The following is a 6,000-nucleotide window of genomic DNA, read 5'->3' as shown; positions in this document are numbered from 1 at the left end:
ATTCTAGACAAAGGAGATCGATCCCTTTTTGGTACCAATTGATCCCTTTTTCAAGTGATCAATCTCTTAGTTTGGGTGATTGATCCCTTCTTTAAATCCTGGAGCAAAATTTTCATTCTGGATAAAAAAACCAATTGATCCATTTTTTAGGGGATCAATCATATTCAATATGGTGGTTGACTCCTATTTTATACTTTACTCACTAATTTGATCATATCTTATGTTATACAAATCCAAATAAAAAACCATTTCAAGATTTAGAAACTAGACTTAAATGGATTTCTATCCATATAAAATTCATCACCTAATTCATTGTATACGAATTATAGTGAATTTTTAAAGCTACCCCTTGTGCAGTTTTTAGACAATTACAAAGCATCTAGTAAAAATTCAAAATCTTTTCTTAGAAAATTTGAATTTTGATTTTGTTTAATCCATTAGAAAGTAGACTCAAAGAGCTTTCTAACCATATAACATTCAAATATTAAAGCTTTGCGAATTAATACAAAAAAAAATAAAACAAATTCAATGTTGGAAAACTTTATTCTTGTAAAATAACTTTATTAAGTTAATCCATTTCACAAAACTAATATTATCAAAATTGTATTAAGTCCAAAATGAATAAGTTCACTTTAAAAACAATAATCGGACTTTCATTTAAGCTAAAAAAAATAATCTTTAAAGATAGATTTAGTTTGAGAAATATGAAAACAAAAAAATGTTTGTTTACACTTTGAAAAACGTATTATTAATTTAGTACTAAAATATAAAACTTAAGAACATGTACTAAATAAATCTTTTTCAAAAGTTTATTCAAGTTTATTTAGCTTAATATTTTGTCATTTCAAAATAAGGGTCGATTTAAGGCTAACAAGTTTCATATTTTTCAATCTAGAGTTCATATCCCTAACCAATGATTGTAAACTGTTCATCTGAGTAATAAGAATTTGCAAAGCTCTTTGGGTATCAAATGGTGGACCAAAAGGGCCTTTTTGAGGAATATCTTGTGAAACTTCTTATGGAATATCTTGAATCTCATGCTTTTCTTCATGTTCAACTCCAACTTCACTTTTCTTAATCCATACACTAGCAATATTTTGAGTGTATCCCATACTATGAAGTGTAGGAATTCCAATAATACTAGTACAATCGGACATAATCTCTTTATCACTTCTAGTATTGATACTTTTTTAAGTAGATTGCTAATGGCTATCTCATATACCAAAGTGTAGTCCCTATTTTGAACAACCCTTACCATATCATAAAAATGAAGTGCATAAGATTGGGTTTCTCTTAATGTTTGATCTTATACATCCGCCAATAATCTTGTTTCCTAATGGCGGAGTATTAGGTTTCAAATGATGCTAACACATGTGTGACGATAAGATGAAGCAATCTATCATGATGTTCAACTTAGAAACCTGAGTTGGAGCAACCCTTAAATCATCATTCTTAAAAATATCTTGGGCTAATCCAAGCATATCACACTTAGTGTTTATGTCTTTATTATCTTCTAATATGAAAGTTTCAGCCAAAAAGTTCTTGTCCACAATTATTTCTCTACCCATCACAAATGTCCTAACTTTATCAACATAATACCTATTCCCATATCCGTCAACTTCAATATAGTTTGCATTACTATAAAATATCATTACTAGATTCTCAAAGACAATGCCATCCAAACTAAAATAGTTCATCAAACCAAAGTTCTCAAAAGCATGTAAGTATGGAAATCCAATAGATTGAAAGAAATTATGATTGGTTACCCTTTCTTACTTAACTTCTTTATGAGAAAAATAAGTCTCATATCTCTCCTTTACTGTAAGATTTTTGAAATTTTGGTTGAAAGAAGGCTTGATTAAAGAACTAGAGGCTTCTTTTGGTGGATTTCTCCTTGTGATAAGAGGAGGTCTTGTTTTAGGTGCCACGAAAATAATGGAATAGTGAAAATAGATAGGCTTATGTGAAATTGATGAAAGAATTTGTGAATGTAGGTGACAAGTAGTATTATATGTTTGAGAGAGATAAAAAAATTTAGTGAATGAGGTAGTTTCAATGGAAGCACAAAAGGGGATCAAATTTCTAGAGAAAGAAACATGAGTGAGGGTTTTTGTATGATTTGAATAATTTTTGGAGAGGATTTTGCAAGAAATCAAATAGATATGAGGACATTTGCAAAAGATTTTAGTTGAAAGTGATCTTGAGAGAAAATGAAACATGAATACCTAGAGTTTTAAGAAAAATTTTGGGAAAGAAAAAGAAGAAACTATGGTTGGCCAAGAAAGGAGGAAAGTTCATATTTTAAATGGTCAAAATGATGCATATAAGGTAGACCATTCATGACCCAATCAATTAGGTAGCAAGAGGATCGATTGGGTAAAGACTTGATGAACCTGGGCAAGCCATGGACTGATCAATTGGGTCCAAAGGGGATCGATCGGGTCTGAATGTTTTCAACATCATTTTAGCTACTGAAAGACAACCAATCAATCCGATGTGTCTAGGATCGATTGCTTCATTTGTAGTAAAAAAAAAATTTTTAAAGCATGCAATATAACTATTCATATATGCATCATATAATTACAAATATAATCATAGGTAAGATTTCAAAAATATGTCAAGATAGACAAACATTTGGTCAAACAAGGTACAAATATATCAATTCATCAAGAATTTCATTTCAAGAAGCATTCATCATACCAAGTTCACCTCTAATTGTAGAAAACTATCTTTAACAAGAGGTTTTGTAAAAATATCAGCTAATTGATGTAATGTATTAACATATTCAAGCACAATATCACCATTTTAAACATGATCTCTAATGAAATGATGCCTAATTTCAATATGCTTAGTTCTTGAATGTGGAATTGGATTTTTGGTAAAATTTATGGCACTAGTATTATCACATTTAATGACAATGTGATCCATGGTAATTCAAAAATCCACTAATTGTTGTTTAATCCATAAAACTTAAGCACAACAACCACCGGCTACTACATATTTGACTTCAGTTATGGATTGAGCAACACTATTTTATTTCTTAAAACCCATGATATGAGCATGTTCTCAAACAATTGAAAAGTATTAGAAGTGTTCTTTCTATTAATTTTACAACCACCAAAATCCACATCGAAATAAGCATGAAAAGTAAAAGATGAACCTTTTGGACACCATAATCCTAAATTAGGAGTGTCCTTAAGGTATCTAAAAATTTTTTTAACAGCAAGTAAATATGATTCTCTAGGTGATGATTAAAATCTAACACATAAGCACACACTAAACATTATATCCAGTCTATTTGCAGCAAGATATAACAATAAACCAAACATAGACCTATATAATTTGGAATAAATATATTTACCTCTTTCATCCTTATCAAGTTTTATTGAAGTGCTCATAAGTGTTGAGTAAGGCTTTGATTCTTTCAATCCAAACCTTATGAGCAAGTCTTTGATGTATTTGGATTGACATATGAAGGCACCATCTTTTGTTTGCTTTACTTATAATCCCAAAAAGAATGTAAACTCTCCTGTCATGCTCATTTCAAATTTATCTTGTATAGTCTTGGCAAAATTTTAACAAAGAACTTCATTAGTAGCACCAAATATAATATCATCAACATAGACTTGCACAATGAGAATGTCTTTTTTTTTTGTTTTAATAAAAAGTATAGTATCAATCTTCCCTTTATGAAAACCATTTTCAATTAAAAATTTTGATAATATTTTATACCAAGCTCTATGAGTTTATTTTAAACCATATAAAGCTTTTGACAATCTATAAATATGATTTAAAATTTGAGGATTTTAAAAACTAGAAGGTTACTATACATACACCTCTTCATTTATAAAACTATTTAGAAATACACTCTTTACATCCATTTGAAAGAGCTTAAAAGCCTTGAAACATACAAATGCAAGCAACATTATAATGGCTTTTAACCTTGCAATTGGGGCATAAGTTTCATCATAATCAATTCTTTCTTCTTGAGCCACTAACCTAGCTTTATTTCTAACAACATTGTCATGCTTATTCATTTTATTTCTAAAAACCCATCTGGTGCCTCTAGTAGGATGATCACTAGGCCTAGGTATAAGATTCCATACTTGGCTTCTTTCAAATTTGTTTAATGCCTCTTGCATAGTCAATATCCAATGATCATCTTTTAAGGCTTTATCTATGTTTTTGGGTTCAGTATGAGAAAGAAAAGTAACATAATTAAATACATTGTAAGAAGATCTAGTTTTTATCTTTTGAGTTGGGTCACCAATAATTTTATTATCTTTGACATACCTCTTTTCTCTATGGTGATTTAGTTCTTACTTTATTTTTTATGGTTTATCTAGAAACTCATCATCTTCTTTTTGAATGTTTTCTTCAATGTCATGCCATACATCATTGATATTTTTTTAAAGTATACCTACATTATCATCATCAAGAGACACCTTTATGAGAGGTGGATTAGATTCATCAAACATAATATATATAGACTCTTCAACAACTAATGTTTTTTTATTAAAGACTCTTTAGGCTTTTGAATTCAATGAATATCTTAAAAAAATGCCTTCATCACTTTTTGTATCAAAATTTCCAAGATTATCTTTTTCATTGTTCAAAACAAAATATTTGCAACCAAAAGGATGAAAATAACTTATGTTAGGCCTTTTTTCTTTAAAAAGTTCATAGGGAGTATTCTTCAAGATTGACCTAATCATAGCTCTATTTATAATATAACAAAAAGTATTTATGGCTTCTATCCAAAAATATCTAAGTAAATTATTTTCACAAAGCATGGTTCTAGCCATTTTTTCTAAATTTCTATTTCTTTTTTCTACTACCCTATTTTGTTAAGGAGTTCTAGGAGCAGAAAAATTATGGCTAATATCATTTTCACTACAAAACACATTAAAGGTAAGGTTTCAAATTTTTTTCATAATCACTTCTAATACTAAAAATTGAATAACCTTTCTTATTTTGTATTTGTTTGCTAAAAGTGATGAATTTTTTCAAAGATTCATTCTTTGAATGCAAGAAAAGAACCCATGTATATCTAGTAAAATCATCAACAATAACAAACCCATATTGTTTTTCACCAAGGCTTATTGTCTTGATAAGACCAAAAAGATCAATATGAATTAGTTGAAGAGGTTCAGTAATTGAAATACAATTCTTAAGTTTGAAAGAGATTTTTCTATGCTTTCCTTGAGCACATGCATAATTAAACCTTGTCATTTTTATATTTCAATTTTGGTAAACAACAATTAAATCATTTTGCAAAAGTTTTGAAATTACATGCATACTTGCATGTCTAAGTCTTCTATGCCAAATCCAACTTTCATTTTCTTTTTGAACCATAGAACAAACATTTTTAAAAGATAGATCATCTAAAAGCACCACATAAATATTTCATTGATGATGTCCAATAAAAACAAGTTTGTTAGTCTTGATATCATTCACTTGACAGCACATAGATTCAAATACAACTCTAAGTCCTTTGTCATACAATTGACTAATACAAAGTAAATTATGTTTGAGTCTTTTCACAAGTAAAATATTTTCAATAGTAGTAGAAGAATTGTTACCAATGGAGTCAATCCCTTCAATTTGGCTTTTAAATTTGTCTCCAAATGTAACATCTCCTCCACTTTTAGCCTTTAAATCCTTGAATTGAACCTTGTCTCTGGTCATGTGCTTTAAGCATCCACTATTAAGGTACCATGAATTATTCTTGCTTAGATTTATCTTGTAGCAATGCATATCCACCTACAAAAATATAATCAAAATTTTGTTTTAGGTACCCAAACTTTCTTGGGTCCTTGAATGTTAGTACTCAAAATTCTTGTACATTTTAGAATCCACTTCATCCTAGTAATCTCATATTAAGATGTGCTAACTCTTTTTGGAATCCACACACTCTTAATGAGTTTACCTTTATGAGTGATTTTCTTCAAGAAACATTATTGTATAGAATGACCTAATTTATAATAATATGTACATGTG

The sequence above is a fragment of the Durio zibethinus genome, chromosome 16, assembly GCF_047325235.1.
Source record: "Durio zibethinus cultivar Kanyao isolate XHJ-2024 chromosome 16, ASM4732523v1, whole genome shotgun sequence".
In the NCBI taxonomy this organism is placed as follows: Eukaryota; Viridiplantae; Streptophyta; class Magnoliopsida; order Malvales; family Malvaceae; genus Durio; species Durio zibethinus.
The sequence above is the reverse complement of the archived record's forward strand: the minus strand, read 5'-3'. Positions refer to the sequence as shown.